Raw genomic sequence first — 6,002 nt, 5'->3', positions numbered from 1 at the left:
TTAATCAAGTCCTGTTTCAGCTTCTGAGTAGAAACTGTCAGGGCACATCGTGTGGTAGGCGCATAGCAACTCACCTATACGGGGTGCATTGCTTGAGTCTACTGTGTTGAGATCTATCAACTTTCGATTAAAAAAACAATAATTATGAGCATCTGGTAGCAGAAAAGACCTCTGAAATGGGATGTTTGAAGTGTTTGTTCAAAAGGACATGTTTTTTCCTTTCATTTTCATCTCTCATCCTGTGAAAGAAGCACTAGAGAGCCTTCCAGCTCCATCGTTCCTTTCCATCTCCTGACAGAGGAGGCCCCCAAGTCCACCCATGATAGTGTTGAACATGTGGATTCTGGTATTCCACCCTTTCCATATCAGAAATCTTTATTTCTAGGAGCTACACATCCTTCTAATTCCAACTTTCCTTCTCTGTGCCAAAATATCCTGGCTTGTATTTCAGCCTTTATAAAGAAAATAACATCCCCAGCATTCTTCTTGACTTTATTTATATAGTTGACACCAATTCTAGAGAAAAAGGGAAGACTTGCTCAGTTAGTGCAGCCCAAAACCACTGATCAACTTCCCCAACAGCAAATAGTTCAAAATTTGGCTTTAAGTCAGAGATTAAGTCAAACAGCAAACTATCTTGCTGATCGAACAACACCCTCAGTTTAAAAGCAGGAGTCCTCAAAAACTAACACATGCATTTCTTGAAAGCTTTGAGTGTTCTTGTGCGGGAGGAAGGGGAAAAAAGAACTTCCACTTCAACTGTATGTAACACCACCCTCTATTCAGGTGTACCAGAACAGCGATATAAAACGAAGGTAGGAATAGGGTGCCTTTAACGACATAATTACAAATCAAAGTGTTACATGAAAGCAGTGTTGATAAGCTGCTGCCACCAGAATAAGTGTAATCTCCCTGCTTCCTGTCGCATACTCAATTATATTCATTTCTTGATGTTGCAAAAGCATTTTTTCTTTTTGCTGAATTTTATAAATGGCAACATCATCACGAGGCACGTGGATGCCATCACTTGCAGAAAATCATAAAACTATTTAACTGTTTAGCAATATTAGATGTCAGGATAAGATTGAAAAACACGTATATCCTACATAAACTGCAGTGAAGCTTAGGAAAGCAAAATGGAGTAATGAAAACAGGAAAATTAAGACTCCTTCCCACACAGAAATTGTCAGAGGATCATATTTATTGACAACATGAGATTCCTAGAGTTCTGATCCTACGTCTCATCTGAAACACAGTCCCTTCAGCAGCACGGTATCAAAACCAATGATCCTTCACCACACGGTAACATTCCTGTGCCAGAAACTACGCGATTTCTGTCTAAGTGGTCATTTTTAAATAGGTAGCCCAACTCTCTCTCAAATCACAAGTATCAGCCTTATGCCACGTAACAGATCCCCCACTGGGAATCCTGACCTCGGCAACAAACCAGCTCCACTTGTGTGGCCTCTTGGCTGGCAGTACTCAACTCACAAGCAGTATGCTCGGGCTGATGTTTGCCAGCTTCTCGGTTAGACCATTACTGGATCAATAATCAGTATTTGTAATAAGGAAGATGTTTCTCTTCATTCTCTCTACTAAATGGCGGCAGATCAGTCTTGATGTCAGGACTAAGAAGGCGTTTGTAAGTGTGCCAGCACAAGAATACTGTGGAGGACATAAAAGTTCTTATTTATTAATGGTCAGCTTCAAAGTAGGAGACTAACTGGCTATTAGGTCTTCGTGTCTACTTTTAGTCTGGGAAACAGCTCTTATCTTTAGTAACTGCCTGTTAAATCCCAACAAATTGTAGGGCTTAACATTATACTGAGACATAGCTGATTTTATTTTAAATCAGGGAAATGGCATTGATCTATACAAATATAGGTAGGTGAACCTTAAGCAAGCACATGCAGATCAATGCAAGGATTAAGAGACGCTATTTATAGCTCATGGAAGCATTGCTCATGTGTTCGCATATGGCTCTGCCAAGCAGCAAGCTTTCATTGCATTATGATGCCAGCTACAAAATACCACCCTGGTACAAAACAACTCGTGTCATTCAATTTTTGTTGAACTAAGCCAATACGTTCTTGAGCGCGTACTTCCTGTATTTGCAAGTGAGTTTTTAAGGCGAGGGAAGTCAGTAACCAATAGGCAGATGAAGATGGATTAAAAGGTGAATTAAAAGCTTCAGGTTTGGGACTTTTCTTAATTTGTTAATTTGCTGAGGGAGCAGCTTAGACCACAGATAACTGCAACCCTCCAACAGCTTTAAATCCAACCTGTTCTACTTCTGAATTTCTTGTTAGTTGAGGGCGTAAGACCTAATAAATGATGCCGTACTGTAAATCACAGACTGCATGGTGCACCAGAGGCAATATAATGCAGTTCATATGGTATGCACTGAGGGTCAGGAGGCCACGTGCTAACGATCTGCTGAGGATTTGGGGGGGTTCTCCAGCAGCAATCACAGCACCGAAGCAGCATGCAAAGAGGAATTAGTGATTAGTGTCCGTTCCTCTCACAAAATTGAATATCGATACCTCAAAACTGGAGCTGCTTTTTGTGCTACAGCCTGTCTATTCACCAATGAATAATCTTAAGAGGGAAAGAGACGTGTCAGAGTAAAAGTAGTAGGCATTATCGTAAAAGGGAGTATGTCAATTGTACTATTTGACTTAAACTGTAAATGGCAAGAGTGTGGCTTCTCAGTAAGAATCTTGTTAATGGTGTGGAAATTGAACTGCTAGCTAAATACCCTGGTAGAAACGGAGGAAATGTGCGCTCTGTCTGGAACGCTGCTGTGCCTCAGCACATTTAGCAGGGACTGAAAAGTAAACAGCTTCACAAAATAGTCGCTGCTCAATCATAAAGATATGCTGGTAGTAACTAACAAAAGAATTTCCCCTCCTTTGCTTCTCCAGCTATACAGTAACAGAACATTTTTAATTATACAAAAATAGGTCAAAGTATAAGATTTTTCACAGAGCCAGCCATGTCAGTGTTTGAAATCATGTGTGAAATAGGTATGTGGTGAGTAAAATCTTCTAAGGCTTAATTAATTGCTTTTGTTTTGTAATTACTTTCAGAAAAAAGATGTGAAGAATGTTGCTGTTGCCATTTGTTGTATATTTTTGAAATACATATATGTGCGGGATGAAAAATGAAAGAGCTACCTCCACAACTGGAGTGATTAAAAATTTCCATGGGATGTTTGTATCAGTTAGTTGTACACATTGCTAAGTTAGGATTCTGAAAATTTTCACAGAAATATTTTGATTAGCAGGAATGTTTATGGCAACAGTGTACTGTAAGCAATAATTACAATATATTAACAGAAATTAATGTAGAAATTATGAGTATTATCACTAAAAGTGGGAAAAGTATATCAATATAATTGAGGGCACAAGAGACCTAACAACCTTAATACTCCGGGACAACTAACCAGCACAGCTGAAAATGCACAATAAAGTCCTCACATACAAGAATTACGTGTAGAAATGATAAAAATTATTATGAATTTAAAAATTCTGGGAAAGTTGCATACTTATTGTGGTCAGTTTTAGGTTACAGTTGAATTTATAACAGAAAAAATACCAATTGCTCTTATTTTGGCTTTTTTATCAACATTATATAGGCACTTTACAAGACATAAGAAAAAAACGTAATCCCTGCCCTTCAGTGTTCCTCAGATCTAAGACTCTGAATTTGTTTTCTGTGCATGCGTGGATCCAGTGCTGCAAAAGCTGCAAGGTTACGTTACCTGCATCACAACAGTACAGGTTAATGCAAACCAGAGGGAAGAAAACAAAAATAATCACAATAAAAAGCCCAAGGAGATAACTACTGTTGTTGTTATTATTATTATTATTATTAAGCATTGTTATTACAAATTTACACATTTGAATAACTTTAATGCTACTAGTAATTCAGTCACAGGAATGGTAATATGCACATCTGTCATTCACAGCAACGGCACGGATCAGATGTAGGGGATTTTAAGAATCTAACTGAGCACGGAAAGGAAAAGATGTCATCAAATGGCCCCAACCAGGAAGTTTAATCAGAAACAAATCTGTGATTTACTCTGAATTATTCTCTTCCCTCCTGAAGCAGAGAAAGGATGCTAACCGCTTATGAGAACAATTGCTAATCACTGTAAAAATATGTGCCAGCTCAAAAACTCCGATCATAACAACAAACAGCTCCTTAGAACATACACAAAGCTGAGTTCATGTGGGGAAAAGAAGGAAAGGGAGGAGAATTTAAATAATTTCAGGAACAAATGATTGAAAACAATATGCTTTGTAACTCAAACCCTTTTGATGGCTCTCAGAACTGGCCCCGTTTTCACTGGCAGGGAAGGCCAGGGCCGCTGAGCAGGCATTCCTGTGTCTCTGGGACATCCCTGGCATCACAAGTATCTCAGAAATCCCTGCAGTTTGATCAGGACATTCTCTGGTGGTTCTTCAGTGTATATAAACCCACTTTGTCCTCTCTCTCCCTGCTGACAGGCAAAGGAACCTCAAAACTTGGAGAGTTCTTCCTTCATGAATTTCCACAGCAAAAAGGCACCAGGTCAGCACGAGCTTGCTCAGGCCATTATGTAGACCTTGAAAACGAGTTGCTCAAAAGTGTAGGCACTCCCTGACCTTCTGTTTTGCTGGCTGGTGATCAGGACAACCTTCACAGCTATATAATATAATACTGTTGAACTTTTGTCTGCAGCCCTTGATTTGTAGCCATTCTGTTACATGAGATCAAACAAAAAGTTCTTCTTGGGCCAATTTGCACTGCTTATGTTATATAAATATTTTTCTCTATATTAATTTCTGCTGTATTTCCTAGACAAAAACTGAACATACTAAGAAAGCAAACAACGGGATGGCATTTTAGTGACATTCACATGTAGTCCCTTTTGGGAAAAGCATTGTGTATTATTTCTGATCTGGACTGGTGAATACAATCCCATGACATCACATTTAAAAATGGCTATGATCCACCTACTGATAATGCCAAAGAAAAACCAGCTGACTTTTTTTTTAAGAAGGAAGGTGGCACGAAGATTACAAGGTGAAACAAATGTCTGAGGCTCATTGTCTACATGCAGAAAAGCCCAGTTTCAAAAGGAAATCTGTTACTTAACATTTTCTTAGCTCTCACTTTCAAAACTGTTTAAATTAGTGCATTTGGCTTTTAGCCGATCAGATCTGATGGGCATCCAGGTCGCATTTCTCCTTTTCTTTGTCTCCTTTCCTTTGTCTCCTTTCCTGTTTTTCTTTTCTTTTTTAGACTTTTCATTTCTCTCATCTCATTTTTATTTGTTTCTTTCCCCTCATTTTCTCTCTCAACTTTCTTTCTCAGCCCATCTCATAGGTCTTTTCCTTTTTTCTATCTTGCATAGCTTCGTCTTCTTATCATCCGTGAAGCTATCTTACATACTGTGTCTGCCCCAGCCACTCTCCTTTTAGTTCTTTGGCGTACCTTTCCCTCTTTTTCCCTTAATCCTCTTCCGTCCTTGTTAACTTCCTCTAGTGTGTTACTGACAATACGTTCACTTTTTACAGACACGGTTCTCTGTAAGCAGAGCAGTCATGGCTGTTGGCTCTCAGCTGACAGACTAACCTGTGAGTAAACACAGAAAGGTAAAAGCAGAAAGACTGCAATGAGAGAAACTCTCATTAATACCCAGATCGTCCCATGACTGAAAAAAATACCCCCAGAAAACTATTTATTTTTGTCCGTGGTGTCACCGCTCCCCTCATGATTTTTTCCATCTCCGTCCCTAAGCTATCGGAGGGAAATCTGGGCTTCTTCCGCTTTCCCTTCTTTGCGCACCTTGGGACAAGAAAAGCGCAACGGTGATACCTTCATTCTTCTAAGTCAGCAGTATGGCTTTATTTTTAAATATAGCCTCTGTGCAAAGCTACTTGCTGCTTTCTGGTTGGTATACTATGTCTTCTTGTGCCCTTTCCCGCTGTAGTTTACCCCGCTGAAATCGC

Source organism: Aptenodytes patagonicus, chromosome 10 (genome assembly GCF_965638725.1).
Source record: "Aptenodytes patagonicus chromosome 10, bAptPat1.pri.cur, whole genome shotgun sequence".
Lineage (NCBI taxonomy): Eukaryota > Metazoa > Chordata > Aves > Sphenisciformes > Spheniscidae > Aptenodytes > Aptenodytes patagonicus.
The sequence above is the reverse complement of the archived record's forward strand: the minus strand, read 5'-3'. Positions refer to the sequence as shown.